This window comes from Mustela putorius, unplaced genomic scaffold (genome assembly GCF_011764305.1).
Source record: "Mustela putorius furo isolate JIRA1106 unplaced genomic scaffold, ASM1176430v1.1 tig00000228_pilon_pilon_pilon, whole genome shotgun sequence".
Taxonomy (NCBI): Eukaryota; Metazoa; Chordata; class Mammalia; order Carnivora; family Mustelidae; genus Mustela; species Mustela putorius.
In genome coordinates this window covers 11,748,903-11,765,297 of record NW_025421322.1, presented here as the reverse complement: position 1 = coordinate 11,765,297, position 16,395 = coordinate 11,748,903, and the positions used below count along the sequence as shown (strand labels likewise).

Below are 16,395 nucleotides of genomic sequence, written 5' to 3'. Positions count from 1 at the left end.
ATTCTTGAGTGTATTCAATAGTTTGCAGATTTATCTCATGTATCCTGATCCATTTGTTAATGGGCAATTATGAGAGCACACTGTTGGTGAGAATATCCATTCCGGTAACTAAAAATATATCTGCCACACTTAAGTCCATTTAATTTCTGAGGGTCAATTTGCTGGAGCTTTTGTTTGTCTTTTTCTCCTTTCCTCTCCAAAGGTAAATGGCACAGCAGAATCTTTGGAGACAAAGTTGCATTTCAACAAGCTGGTTTGGGGATTTGTTCACGTCCTGTGCTTACAATTATTTATTGCCTTATAAAGGTTATAGGTAGGTAAATATAACTAAAGGTCAATGAAACAGAATATTTTACAGAACACCCTATTTGCTTAACACGTTAGAACTTCTAGCATTTGAAATTATTTTCAAGAACGAATATATTAGAATTATTACAACTGAAATATTCATAACATATCCATATAGATAGGAATAGATTTTTTTTCATTTTTAAAATACCTTTTTTAATATTTTTTTTTTTTTAAAGTAATCTCTACAACCAACATGGTGCTTGAACTTACAACCCTGAGACCAAGAGTTGCATGCTCGGGGTGCCTGGATGGCTCACTCAGTTAAGGGTTCGATTCTTCACTCTTCTTCATTTTGGCTCAGGTCATGATCTCAGGGCTGTGAGATTGAGGCCCTGGTAGACATGCACTGGGTGGGGAGCCTGCTAAAGATTCTCTCTGTCCCTCCCCCAGCTCCAAAGGGAAAAAAAAGAAGAAAGAGTCACATACTCTACTGACCGAGACAGCCAGGCACCCTGGAATAGCAGATGTTTTGTTTTCTTTTAAAAATTTATTTAAATCTTTAAATAAGAGAGAGCAGGGGAGGGGCAGAGGAGTGGGAGACTCTCAAGTGGACTCCTCACTGAGGGCAGGGCATCCTCTCACAATCCTGAAATCATGACCTGAGTTGAAACCAAGCATCTAATGCTCGACCAAGTGAGTTACCCAGATGCCCCAAATAGATGGCTTTTAAATGCCTATAGAGAAGATTCCACAACTTTACTTTTATAATCTATTTTGTGGTAACTTTACCTTCAAGCCGGGACTAAAAGTAAATTCTTGCTTATTCAGAATTTTAATGAATGATATATTAATAACTAACTTCATATACTGGTGAATAGGAGTTGCCCTATGTAGTATACCTTAATTTCCAATTTATAGAAGAAATGTGTTATAATGAAATACATGAAAACAACGCCCTAGAATACCTAAACGATCTTAAAAAAGAAGAATAAAGTATGAGACATCACTCTTCCTGATATTAGGGCCATTTGTATAATGACAGTAATCAAGGCAATTGGGTATTGGTGGAGGAAAAGATGGATAGATCAATGGAAAAGAAGAAAATCCAGGAAGAGACCTATACTCTATCCATCTCAATATCCTGTTTGTCATATTATGTGATAGTTTTGCAAGATGTTAACATTGGGTGGAACTGGGAAATTGTACAAGGGATTTCTCCAAATTATTTCTCACATGTGTACATAAATCTACAATTATCTCAAAATTACAAGTTTAGTTTTAAAAGGCAGTAAAATAATAGTGAATGGAATGGAATATAATTACTTTGTTTTGTTTTAAAATGAAATACAGGATTTTACAATTCTCAGTGGTTTTTATTATAAAGATGAGTTAGCACATATAAAGAGGAGAAAAAAACAACTCTTTACTTGAAATTTTTAGTTAATTCAATTTTCGATGAATAGGCATTGACTATACACAGAATTTCAGTAATAAGACCTCTGATGGTTCTGCAACATTTTCCAGGTTTCAGGAAGAGAAGCCATAAGCAACTTACCAACCCACAAATCTGTTGGCCTCCATGCATGACCTAGGTCTAGGCCACCTGATTGGTTCTCATGTAATGCAATAAGAAAAGGGTGTTCTCATCAGCACATCAGAATATTTAAATTTTGCCTGTGAGTATCTATTTCACAATCCTGAAATATATAAGCAAAAATACATCAAATTGGGACACAACATTAAAATATGGGTATGATGTTATTTTTGCCCAGTATCCTTGCAAGTAATCTGACCTATGATATTATAATGGATGTTATCATTGTCAAAGTTTTGTTTTGTTTTGTTTTGTTTTCTCTAAAGTATGGTCTTTCCTATATTTTTAGAAGAGATTAATATTGTAAGAGTGGGCTGGTAAAATGTAATATATTTTGAATTAGATACATTTTCAAACATAACCTCACAAACTTTTAGAAGTGGATGGATTGTTGAAAATGTTTCATAAATGCTTCATACAAAAGTCCCCATTTTTTTCCCCTGCTGCTCCATTTCTGCTGCAACCATCTCAACTCATGCTCTTACCTCGAATGACTTGCCTGAACAATTAAGCAGCCTGCTAATTTCTTAGCTCTGACCTAGTCTCACTTCCCACCCTAGTCCCTCCCCCTCACCATCCCCATAGTGATCTTTCTAATAGGAAATCGGCTTACCCTCTGCCTGCTTGGAATCCAACCACTGCTTCTGATTGCCTAAAATATATGCTGGGCATCAAGGTCACCTAAATGGAGGCCCAGCCTACCTGCCACTACTGAATACACATCCTGTACTCTATCATGGGCGCCCTTCTCAGTCTTCTCAGAACACATCATGCTTTTGTTCATGTGGGTCCTTCCCTCTAGAATGCCCATCTTTGCCTCTGCCTGGTCTATGATCTCACCTCCTCTCTGAAGCTGTCCTCAATATCCTGAGGCAGTTCATCACTTCTCTTTTTTTCCCTCTCTCTGGGGATTTTATATGGAATAATAGTTACTATTTCTTGAGCGCTTACTAGGTACCAGGCACTGTGCCTAACTAAGCATCTTACAGACGTGATCTCATCTAATCTGCCCAGCAGCCCTATGAGGTCATGTGGCACTTTCACACTGTCTTCTCATTCATTGTTTTCATGTCCACATCCTCACTGGAAGAGACCAGTCTTGTTTGTCTTATTGGAACCAACTCCTCGCATAATGCCTGATAAGATCAGGTGCTCAGGAAACTGAGTAAATGTTTGTTGAGTGAATGAATGATGGAATGAGTCAAATGAAATAAACAAATACAATAGGGTGCCTTAGAAAGTAGCTTATTGGAACTGGCTTCCCAAACATGTATGTGACCAGAGCCCTGGAATATGCTTCCTAATTCAAATATCTCTCTCCTTGCCCCTGGCATGCTGCCTCAAATCCCCATGGTTCTCAAGAATGCCCTGTATTTATTTTTTTATTCTTACTGCCACCAACCTAGATTGGACCCTGTCTTGCCTCTTATTTGATCTACTCATCTACTTTCATATCTTCTCCTCTTTAGTTACTGTAGTCACTTTGGAAGAGATCGACCTTCCTAAAATACTCATCTGATTATATATTTCTCTTGCTCAAAAACCATATGTTTTCTAGAGGGGGTTCTTTTGCCTGATTTTCAACAGTCTCTACAATCCGACTCCTTGATCATGCATGTTACCTTTTATTTTTTATTTATTTTTTTTAAGATTTTATTTATTTACTTGACAGAGAGAGAGAGATCACAAGTAGGCAGAGAGGCAGGCAGAGAGACAGGGAGAAGCAGGCTCTCCACTGAGCAGAGAGCCCAATATGGGGCTCGATCCCAGGACCCTGGGATCACGACCCAAGCCGAAGGCAGAGGCTTTAACCCATTGAGCCACCCAGGCGCCCATGTTACCTTTTAAATCCTACGGTCTAATCAGTCTAAAATAGTTGCCATCCTTACTCCATGCCTTTGTTCACTATGCCTTCTCTGCCTGTCTGAGTTGCCTCTTTCCCTATATTGTCTGTAAAAATTATATCCTTTCCATAATGCTTTCCTAGAACATCCCAGTCAGGAAAGACCTCTGTTTTTTCCTACATGTTCATTACATTAACAGAGGGCTTCTGAGAGACATTTTATATTTTAGACAACTCCCATATTCAAAAGCTAGCTCTTTGAGGGATCAAGTAGACCTTTTTTGTTAACTGCCCACCTCATAAATGATCCCCTTTTTAAAGAAGTGCCCCCTTCCCCATGGAAGGATGAGTCCTCTGCAATGTGTTTCTGCCATATTACCCTGTGTCTCAGACCATAGGTGAATAGATCAGAATGGGCCCTTAACTATCCTGGGCCAGAGCTTCTCAGAGGCTAAGTTCTTGTAGGAAAGGATCCTCTGAGCTTGGATCCGTCTCCTAAAGGCTGAAGCTGGGGCCACCGGTAGTGCTGTATGTTGAGGCTGTGTCCCTTCAGAGGGACCATTTTGTTCATAGAAGCAAAGGGCAGCCATCTAGGTAGATGCAGCTTCGGGTGTGGGGTACAAATACACGCAGTGACCTTGAGTAGCCATAATATTTTCCTTTGTAGCTGTGGAGGCAGAGAGAGCTGGGTTGCAGAAAGATCACCTCCAGATATCTGGTGGTGAAGGCCAGGGGAAAGACGAAACCAAAAAAAATCCCCCAAGAAGCAGCTCTTTATGAAAATTAAAACATGAGCCAGCAAGAAAAGAGGGGGCAGAGGGAACCAGTGCCTGGTTCCTGTCAGCTTTCCTGATCCTGGGTCCAGGCCCTGAAGAGACCCATTCCCCGTGGTGTTGCTGAGAAAATGCAGGATTCTTTCAACAAACTCTTTTTTAGCTCAGGGACAAAATGAGTTGTGCTTTCATCATCTAATGCCATGAGGCTGAGAGTAGATTATTAGAGAAACTTGCCACATCAGGTATCTGGTGGATACATGTCTTGAATGTAGGTTAAGACGGCTGATTCAACCCTCGCCTTACATTAAAAACACCTGAGATGTTTTTAAACCTACCAATTTCTACATCTGACTACAGATCAATTAGATGCGAATTGGCTCGAATGGGAGGCACTTGATACTTTTAAAAGTTTCCCTGATGATTCTAAAATGTGATCGGGAATTATCATGGGCTAGATGTTATAAAAGCACAAACACGAGGGAACACTGGTAGCATATTAAGCTATTTTTTGGTTAACTCATCTGTGCTAATTGGTTATCAGATTACACAGTCTGGGAAAATACCTGGGCAGTAAGGCAGGGTCAGGATGGCATCAAAGCCTTAGGGGGAAAAAAAAAAAAAGCTTATAAAAAGAGGGAGGATAGGCATTGACTTTAGTCCATATTTTTTCAAACTGCAAATTATGAGGGCACTGGGAGTAGTTGCATAAACCAGTAGGTGATCAAGTAGGAGATGGGTTACCATGACTCTTTTAAATCTCTCAGATGTATTTTCTTTTAAAATATTTTGCTAAAATGTTAAATTGGAAGTCATGCTTCACAGGCAGCATGAACTTGCAAGAGTATTAAAATATAACTCTTTAAGGCTCTATGCTTGGGGCACCTACCTGAGTGGCTCAGTCAGTTAAGTGTCCGCCTGCAGCTTAGGTCATGATCTCAGGGTCCTGGGATCGAGTCCCATCTTGGGCTCCCTGCTCACTGGGGAGCCTGCTTCTGCCGTTCCCCCTGCCTTTTCATTCTCTCTCTCTCTCTCAAGTAAATAAATAAAATCTTTTAAAAAAAATGGCTCTATGCCCAATTTCCCCCACATTGTTACATCAATTATGACTTCATCTTGCTCAAAATGTTGTTGGTACATATCTTAATGCATTCTGACTGGTATTGTAGCTCATTTAGTGTTCGTCTTTTGTCTTCTACTTAAAAGCTCCTTGAGAGGAGTAATTATGGTATTGATCTTTGTACCCTTCACAAGGAACCTTCTACAATTAGAGTGTTTTAGTTTTATTTGTTGTATTAACTATATCATTTAGGCATAAATTCTACCGCCAGTAATGGTCAATGATACCACAATGGCTTAAACGATGGGTTCATTTTTCTCCTATAGCAAGAAATCCAGATACAGGCAGTCAGAGGCTGGCACAACTTCTCAAAGAAGCCATTAGGGATGCACATTCTTTTCATTTCTCGGCTTCTGCCGTCCTTACTGTTTAGCTACTCACCCATGGACATTACAATGGCTGCAACAGGGGCACATCTGCCTTAGGCTCAGGTCATGATCTCAGGGTTCTGGGATCCAGCCCAGGGTAGGACTCCCTGCTCAGCATGGAGTCTGCTTCTCCCTCTCCCTCCCCCACTTGTGCTCTCTCTTGCTCACTCTGCTCTCTCTCTCTCTCTCTCAAATAAACAAAGAAAAAAATCTTAAAAAAAAAAAAAAAAAAAGATGACCGCTACGCCCATGCATTATATTTTTTTGCAGGCAAGAAGAGGACAGATTCAAAAGGCCCAAAGGATCATTCTGGCCCAATCTATCCTTTTAAAAATCTTTTCTGGAATCTCAGCCATTAACACTTCATTGGTTAGAACTAGACACATATTTATCCCTGGACCAATACCAGAAAATAATTAGGGAGAAAGGAATTATGGATTGGGGTTGAGTCAGACAGAAACATTCACATAAGGTTTGATTGTAATTAGAACTGAGGGGAATGTTACCGATTATTTGGCACCTCTTACTGAGATCTGACAGATGAGAAAACTGTGGGCCAGAAATGTCTGAGATCCACAGCCAAGTAACGGCAGGACAGAGAATAGACTGAGATCCAACTATCACCATTCCTAGGCCATTGAATGTTCCATACATCCACATACAGATCATTAGAAGTTCCTACGTTAGAAGCTCTGAGTCATTCCTGAAAACAGAATTTAGAACATTGGAACTTTGTTCAGATGTCTCCAAAAGAACCTTTCCCTTCCTATAAACATTCAGAGCAACAAATGGGGAAACAGACCTTCCAGACTTCCTTTGACTTAAAAGATGGCAAAATAAACCTTCAGACTTTCTGGGAGACAGGCATGTCCTCCATAAGTTGTCCTCTTGGTTCTGTGTAACTTGCAAGGTTGTTTTTTAAAGTCCTAATGCAGAACAAATTCATTACACAGTGAAATCCAAAAGTGGTCAAGTGCAATTCCAGTATTTTCTCTTTTCCCTTAGTATATACTACCATTGAGAACGTTTGCTAGGAAAAAAAAAAATTAATTTATTGTTACTATCAAGTGATCTTAATACCCTTGACACCCCCAAAATAAGGTTTGCTAATTGTATGACATATAAATAATTATCATTCCATAATTTTTCTCTTTCATCAATGACCAATCTTAGCTCTTTAGGTATGATAGACACATTCCTCAAAAACAAAAACAAAAACAAAAAACAACCAAAACTTCACTTCAACCAACGAACATTCTACAACAGTTTCAATTATTAGTTCTCCACATCTATGATTTTTATCATCATGAGTAAATGCTGAATAAGTGACAGCTATTATTAAGTTCAGGTGAATGTAAGTTCAACAACAAGACAACAGATATACATCTTTGAAACAGTAAATCACATTAAAACAAAATCAGTTATATTTTTATCTTGTTTAAACATATTTGGGCCTGGATATCTGGGACTCAGTATTTCATAATAATATCATTACTCTCATACAAATATGCCTAGCTAAGCATATATGCATTTAAACCATTCATCCATCTGCTGTCATGTACTACTTTAAGGATTTATTCAGCAATAATCTCGCTACCACCACAAATTCTGTTGGGGAGACGGACTTCTATGAAAATTCTACTTCATAAGCTATCATTTTAAAGAGGGAGGTACAGTAAAGAGATGTTTTACCATACATTTTGTAATAACCCTACATAGTTTTTCTAAGTCAATTTTAATCTGTTTGGGGTGTGTAGTTTATCGGTTATATTTCAGTTTCCATGGCAACAGATGCAATCATCACATACACATTCTGCAGCTGGGTAGACAGGCAGTCTCCTCTGAGACTTTAACTTGAGAATACAGCAGTGTGTGAGTAAGAGGCAGGCATTCCTCCCCTCCAAGAGCCTGAGAACACCACTTCTAGGATACCAGTCTCAGGTGATAGCCAAAGCAAGGCTTCCAAATGCAACTCTTTCTCCAGCTTTCTCATGGAACAGTTGAGACATCTTTACCCAAGGCAGAAAGATACTTCCATTTCTGCTTTTAGAATTTGGGACTTAGGTTAAATAAAACACAATGGAAAACTGAACACTTAAGTACCTGGTTCCCATCCATTTCTTAAAACTGCCTGTGTTTCTGAAGTGGAAATTTATAAAAATTCAGTTCAGCTGTTCTGAAAATAAAACTCAGATGATGATGAAAAATAAAGTTGTAGAAGTCACTGAAAAAAAAGTAGGAACCAAAGAAACCTTCAGTAACAAAAAATCCTTGAGTCTTTCTTGATGTCTTGAAAGTGAGATATCATAGGTTCATTTAGCTACTTCTTCCAAATGCAACCAAATAGTTGACTCAGTTTCAAAAAAAGATGCTTTATTTTTTTGTTATAGGAAATCTGAAAAATACACAAAAATAGAAAATAAGTGAACCTTATGTATACATCTCCCCGATGCAGTTATTAACAACATTCTGATACTTGTTTTATCTATAAACCTCCACATGTTTTTGACAGATTATATTAAAGGAAATCGTGTCATTTCACTCATACACATCTACTGTATCTCTGATATAGGAAATTTTAAATATAAGGATTTTTAAAAATCTAAGGATATTTTTAAAATATCAACTATATTCTTATCTATAACACTTGAAAAACAGGAATCCTTTGATTTCAGAAATATTCTGAGTTAATAATAATATGAAAAGGGATGATGTTAATAGTTGTTATTCATTATTTAACAGATTTGTAAATAAATGACTTCCATGGAAGACTATGAAAGATTTATTATTCCTATGGAGAGCAAAATACTTAAATTTTTTTTTATTCTGTCCTAAATATTTTCATCCTCTTTCTAGATGAGGCACCAATTTCTAGTCAGTTACTATCATTTTGCAATAGTGTAGAGAACACCCATCAAAGAAGTTTATTTTAATTGAAATAACATTGGGAAATCTCTGATTCAGTCTTCAGTTCCTTTTTAGTAGGCCCATAAATCAGTGCCAAGAGGTTATCTTTACCCATATGCCTGTGATTGCTTACGACTCTTATGTGTATGAAATCTGTTTCATTAAAAGCCATTGATTAAGCTATTTCTCCATGAAAACCTTTCTTATATATGACTAGTATTCCATTTGTTGAGTGTCTGTCTGTCTTTGCCTGTCCACTTAACTTCTGTGAAATTCCCTCTGATGTTTTTCCTTATCTTTCCTGGTTAGTCTATTTCTTTGTTCATCTGTGAATGTTTTTCTTTCTCTTTCTCATTTTTTCCCTTCATTTTCATCTTTAATTTCCTTACTAATCTCTGACTCTCCTTACTAGTTTTTAAATTTATTGACAATTAGGCAATATTCCTTATCCTTAATTCTAAAAATAGATGAGAAAAATATTTGGGGCTTGTCTAAAAGAAAATAAAATGGTTTTACACTTTTCCTCCCTTTTTTAAAATTGAGATATCATTGATACATAACATTGTGTTTCCAGGGCACAACGTAATGATTTGATATTTGTATATATTGTGAAATGATTGTAAGTCTAGTTAACATTCATCAAAAATGGTTTTTCCTTGACTTTCTTCCTTCTTTCAAAGTAGTAGCTCTCTTAGCATGTTTGTTTAGGGGGTATATTTAGTCATGCTAATAGGTACATTGCATGTTTACGGAATATGGTTTCCAAATTCTAAGCAGTTTTGTAACTAGAATTTTACTCACTCTCATGGCCTCTATGCTAGTAGGATAAAGAAAAGTGTACAATGCTCTGATTTTTGGAAAAGGTCAGTGGTTTAGAGAGTTTCGAAATGTCACTCAGCAGATGGGTGTAGACCCCTCATTGCTCATTATTTATTTAGTTAAGTTTAAAGGTATTCCAATTGGATTCTGGCATTAAATACAGATCTTATGGGTCTTTTTAAAGTCTTACATCTCGAGGATGTCTTAGAGACAATATACTCTAAAAGTCCTTCGTTTTAGGGTGCCTGGGTGACTCAGTGGGTTAAGCCTCTGCCTTCGGCTCAGGTCATGATCCCAGGGTCCTGGGATGGAGCCCCACATCAGGCTCTCTGCTCTGCAGGGAGCCTGCTTCCCCCCCCCCTCTCTTCCTGCCTCTCTGCCTACTTGTGATCTCTCCCTCTCTCTCTGTGTGTCAAATAAATAAATAAATGAATAATCATTTTTTAAAAAATAAGTAAATAAAAGTGCTTCGTTTTACTGGTTGGGAATTAAGACTAAGGGAGGCTAAGTGACTTCAAAGGGTGGCCTTTTCGGGCGCTTGGGTGGCTTAGCAGGTTGAACCTCTGCCTTCAGCTCAGGTTATGATCTCGGGGTCCTGGCATTGGGCTCCACATTGGGCTCTCTGCTCGGTGGGAGGCCTGCTTCCCCCGCACCACTCCACTCTCTCTCTCTGCCTGCCTCTCTGCCTACTTGTGATCTCTCTGTCAAATAAATAAATAAAATCTTAAAAAAGAAAAAAGAAATGGGCTCAGAACTAGAAACTTAATGACTACCAGTTCAGTACTTCCCTTACAATTTCCAAAAATAAGGGGTGATTACATGTTACGTGGTGTGAGAAGATAGCACTCTCTCACATCAGCATAACCTGCGTTGTGAGTCTTTTTCCAGGGTGCCTGATGCTTTCACACTCTTTAACCCAGTAGGTCTAGAACATTAAAACACATTTTAAGGACATTTTAACACATTGGTTAGATCAAAAGGTATGGAAGACAGTTTAATCTGCTTTCACGCAGAAATGCAACTACAGTAGCCCCTCTTTTCTGAGGAGGATACATTCCAAGACCCCAGTGGTAACCTGAAACTACAGATAGTATGGAATCCTATATATGCTATGTTCTTTCTTAAACATACACACCTATAATAAAGTTTAATTTATAAATTAAGCACAGTAAGAGATTAACAACAACAGTAATAAAACAGAACAATTATAGCAGTGTACTATCATAAAAGTAATGTGAATGTGGTCTATCTCCAAATATTTCATACTCCACTCACCCTTCCTTTTGTGACAGTGTGAGATGATAAAATGTCTATATTGATAAGATGAACCTAGGTGAATGATACAGGGTTTGTGACATAGCATTAGGCTACTGTTGGTCTTCTGATGGTAATCAGAGGAGGACCATCCGCTTCCAGCTGACTGTGGATAACTGAAACAGTGGAAGGCAAAGCTGCAGGTGGGTGGGGGCTGGGGGATGGGGGGACTCTAATGGTAACTTACTAGGAATAAGTCAGCTATCCTTGCAAGGGAATTTCAAAATAAGAAACTCCTCACTAATGAAGCAGGAAATACTGGAATATTTTTCTAAAACAGCATTCAAGTTTGCATCTGTGAAAGGAAAAGGATGTCCACTCTTTCCTTTGTCTTTAATGATTCAGTGTATTTATTGGCTTCATAGAGCCCCTGTCATTTTTGTTCTGTTTCATTAATAAGTTCCCGAGGAACATGCCACTTGCTTTAATTAATGATGACGTATAAATGGGTACACAGCCACATTCTAATTGTGTTTAAAAGGCCTTCATAATAACAGTGATGAAGAAGATAAGAACATACATGTCCTAAATACTTAATTATTTGATTTAATTCCAATGCCTTTTGCTTTCTAGAAATAACTTCAGGAAATGTGTTGGGATGACCTATTATTTTGAGGCATTGTTAGCTTTATTTAATATTTCTCTCACATACTTTTTTAAAATTGTTAGCCTTATTTACATTTTTGTTTAAAATGCCTGTTTTAGGGGGTGCCTGTGTGGTTCAGGGGGTTGAGCTTCTGCCTTTGGCTCAGGTCATAATCCCAGGGTCTTAGAATTGAGCCCCACATCAGGCTCCCTGCTTAGTGGGGAGTCTGCTTCTCCCTCTCCTTCTGTCTCTCCCCCTGTTTGTGTTCTCTCTCTCTCTCTCTCTCAGTAAATAAATAAAATCTTTTAAAAAATAAATAAAATACCTTTTCTATGACACACAACTTCACTGAAGGGATACATTATTAACTGCTCATTGTAGGTTGGAGTTAGAAGTACTAATGAAACCACTGTCCTTGATTCTATGTGTCTAATGAGAAAAATAAATAAGTAAATATTAGAAATGTCACTTTGGGGACGCCTGGGTGGCTCAGTTGGTTAAGCAGCTGCCTTCGGCTCAGGTCATGATCCCAGCGTCCTGGGATGGAGTCCCACATCAGGCTCCTTGCTCAGCAGGGAGCCTGCTTCTCCCTCTGCCTCTGCCTGCCATTCTGTGTGCCTGTGCTCACTCCCCCCCCCCCGATAAATAAATAAAATCTTAAAAAAAAAAAAAAAGAAATGTCACTTTGGTGAGGTTATTAACAACGTTAAATTATAGGGAGGTTCCTCTAAAGGGGAAAAGGGATGATAAAACATGTCTACTTGAAATGGCTTCATAGTTTAAGCAAACAGCGTAGCCAAAAAAGAAGAAAAAAAAAAGTCCCACCCAGCAGGAAATGGTAAGAACGGCCTTAAACTATTCCAGAGAAATAGACCGATTCAATAAAAAGGCAGAAAAAAAATCAGCCCACAAAATCAGTTGAATTTTGACTGAAATTGTCAAGGATTTAGTCTGGAAAAACACAATACCAGGAAATCTAAATTTCTTAAAGAGTGTTGGAAGCGCAGCCCCTTGGAGTTCTCCTGCTCCCTCTGCCTCTCTGCCCCTTTCTCCTGCTCATGTTCTCTCTCTCTCAAATAAATAATTCAAATCTTTTTTAAAAATTGAAAGTCAAAGGATTTTTTTAAAAAGATTTTATTTATTTATTTGCCAGAGAAAGAGAGAGAGAGAGCGAGAGTGAGCACAGGCAGGCCGACTGGCAGCAGAGGCATAGGGAGAAGCAGGTTCCCAGCCGAGCAAGGAGCCCGATGGACACGATCCCAGGGCACTGGGATCATGAGCTGAGCCGAAGGCAGCTGCTTAACCAACTGAGCCACCCACGCATCCCAAGTCAAAGGATTTTTCCCTCTTACTTTGGATTTACTGAATTTCTAGATAGTGCTCTAAATTCTACCATTTTGACAGCAACTGGGTACACTTAAATTTTCAATCTTTGTCCCATGCTATAAAAGGGCAGAGTCACTGAAGATAGCCACTCTTTCTTAAGAAGTCATGCTTTGAGAAGATAGAACAGTCCTAAGCAGTAAACTAAAGCTTTACATTTACCTTACACTGTCACTCATACATTCCCACTTAAGATTTGTATTTTCATTTTCTTTCTAGACCCATCTTTAAATGTAAGAGCTTGCCTTACATTTGTTATTTTCTTTTTATAGGTCAGGAAATCCTAACTTAGGTAAGTTAAATACATGAAAAGTCACACCTTGACTGGTGCAAGGATGTTCTGGAAACCCTGTCTGCTGACTCCAGAAACGTGCTCATAACATCTCTACTCTATTCCTGAGTATGTACGCGTGTCCCTCTGAATGGGAACTCATCGTCTAGGGTAGAAAACAAGCATTGCCTTCCCAAATGAAGAGGAGGCTGACTCTGTTACCCACTCTTAGAAATTCCATGGACGCCAAAGACTTCAGTCCTCCTATTTATTCATCCTGCAACCCCTACTGTAGCCTCTCTCTTGAATTCAAATTCCAAAGCCATAGCAGTCATTTCTGACATGACAGAGACTCAATTTGACCAAATGGAATGCTCCTTTTCCTGAAATAATTTTCCCTGCCAAAGTCACTCCTAATGTTTTCCTTCTTCCTCTTGCCCCACATCCTGTCAGTTAGAGAATGGTATCCATTGTTTAGTTGATTCAGTCCTTAAATAGTTCCAGGATGTATGCTGTGCTCCCTGAGGTAAAATCTGCCCCAGGCACAGGCCTAGGAGCAAAGAATATCGAGGTAAGTCGCTGTCCTCTGGGCTCACAGTGAATGGATTTCCAATTTTTATTTAATGTCTTTCGCATCCAACAATTTCTTTCCATTCCCACTGCCAATATTTTAATCCAATTTATCATCTTGTCGGGATCAGACCCTTGCCCGAGTGTCCTAGCTGCCGTCTGTCTGCTTCTATTCTCCCTGCTTATCCCCAGCCTGAGCTCCCATCCCTTATGCTCTATCTAACCGCTCGACTCCCTACCAGCAAAAGAATCGTTCTGAACCTGCTACGCAATTCTGCTTCTATACTGCTAAGTCTTTGATGGCTGCTATTTGCTGGCTGAATCATGTTCAAACCTATCAGCCTGTTCTTCAAGGATCTCTATAATCCTCCTCTCCTCTTATTCAGCCTCATTCACCGTCATAGGAAAACTTGATTCTCAGATTCCCTCAGTCAGAACCGCATAGACATCTTATTAGAAATATAGATTTCTTGGGCACCTGGGTGGCTCAGTTGGTTGAGCAACTGCCTTCAGCTCAGGTCATGATCTTGGAGTCCCAGGATGGAGTTCTGCACTGGGCTTCCTGCTCAGCATGGGGTCTGCTTCTCCCTCTGACCTTCCCCCTCTCATACTCTCTCTCATTCTCTCTCAAATAAATAAATACAATCTTTAAACAAAAAAGAATATAGATTTCTTGTCCACCAATGAATCCGTTTCATGCACTGCATCTAAAAAAATTGAACAACAATCCCCAACATCTGGCAGCTGCCCTAGCAATCACAAGTAGGCCATGGTATTCTCCTGTTGAGCCCAAGCAATTTCACAGAACACCAGCATCAGACAAGGCCACTTGGTGAACATGATCACCAATCTGTAATCAAGTGTCAGCAGTGACACTTGATTGGAACTCTGCCCAAACCACAAAAGTGACAAAATACTCCTTGTCCTGAATGGTATGATTGATTGCACTGCTTTACTAATTACTTTTAGAGTATTGCTTGGTTTCTTCCACCTTCCAGGTAAGAGTTATGAAGATACCCAATCACAGAATTACCCCTGCTTCTTTTTTTTTTTTTTAAGATTTTATTTATTTATTTGACAGAGATCACAAGTAGGCAGAGAGGTAGGTGCGGGGGGAGGCAAGCAGGCTCCCTGTCGAGCAGAGAAGCAGAGAGCCCGATCAGGGCTCAATCCCAGAACCCCAGGATCATGACCTGAGCCGAAGGCAAAGGCTTTAACCCACTGAGCACCCCTACCCCTGCTTCTTGACAGCATCTAACGTAGACCAAAGCCCTGTTTCCTTAGACCCTCTCCCAAATTACTAGCAAAAGTTCAAATATTATAGTCTTTTTTTTTTTTTAAGATTTATTCATTTATTTTAGAGAGAGAGAGAGCGCGAGCAGGGGTAGGGGCAGTGGGAGGAGAGAAATCCTCAAGCAGATTCCCTGCTGAGCACACATTCAGACCCAACGACTCAGGGCTTTTTTCTAGGACTCTGAGATCATGACCAGAGCCCAAATCAAGAGTCTGCTGCTTAACTGACTGAGCCACCCAGATGCCCGTATAGTAAGTGCTTTCTAACACCCTCTTACTAAGATACCACGTGGTGCTCCCTCTTTGCAATGATCCATAAACCCAGCCTCCTTCAACTGCAGGTTTATTCTTGGTTGCCTTTGACTAGAGGGTATTGACAGAGCATGTGAATTCTCATTTTATTGTGCTTCTCAAGTGAATCCAGAGAGGAGACCAAGAACCACTACCACAACCAAACCATTCTCTACTTTTTCCTGTAAACACATCATATGCATTGTTACTTATCTAAAACCTTTCAATCCTTCTAAGCTAACGTATGGTCCCCTTTATCACTGAGGGCCCCTTGGCCCTGCCATCCCGCAATATCTGCTCCTTCACCAAATTCCTACCAGTGACACCCATTTGGAACCCAATACAACATACTGCACTGCTCCTCATCCTTTAACATTGCCTGCCTTTCCTCTCCTTAAAAGCTACAGCTCTTCAACATCAGACTTCTCAGAAGAAAAACGATCAGTTCTAATCACTATCAACGAAGAATCTTCCTGAACATCGCTTTGCAATGTTGCTTCTTTGTTCACACTCCTTTAGTGGCTGCTGTTTCTAGCAGAATTCAGTTCAGATATTTCAGCCTATAATGAATGAGCAAGCTGAGACAGTTCAGTATAAGGCCCATCAACGCAAAAGATGGCGAGTGAGTTCTAGAAATGTCAGGTCTCTCTGCTAGGGCCAAATCTAGAAAGCAGAACCCAGAAAGGTTTCAAAGGCCAAACAGGTAAATGCATTGCTGAGCATGCAGTAGGAAGGTAATAAATAATGGGAGAAATGAATGAAAAGTAATTAATGGATCTTATGTGTCTAGCAGAATTTTTTATCATCAGACAGGTTTGAACAGTCCTACATAGTGATTTTATTTCTTTCCAATGTGTTCTCTATCTTTTAGAAAAAGCATGCATATAATAACAGGGTTTGGTTTGTTTGTTTGTTTTTGTTTTTGTGAAGACCCTTTTTTACTTCCTATTTATTTATTTATTCCTTTATTCA

At 39.2% G+C, this 16,395-nt stretch overlaps 1 long non-coding RNA gene across 1 annotated transcript; it reads right to left on the bottom strand.

Moving 5' to 3' along the window:
* Positions 1-956: 956 nt before the first annotated feature.
* Positions 957-8,368, bottom strand: LOC101675987. Its single transcript, XR_200786.3, has 3 exons — positions 8,093-8,368; positions 6,792-7,019; positions 957-1,988 (listed from the first exon to the last, which is right to left on the bottom strand). It is a non-coding gene; the product is annotated as an uncharacterized LOC101675987 (long non-coding RNA).
* Positions 8,369-16,395: the final 8,027 nt, after the last annotated feature.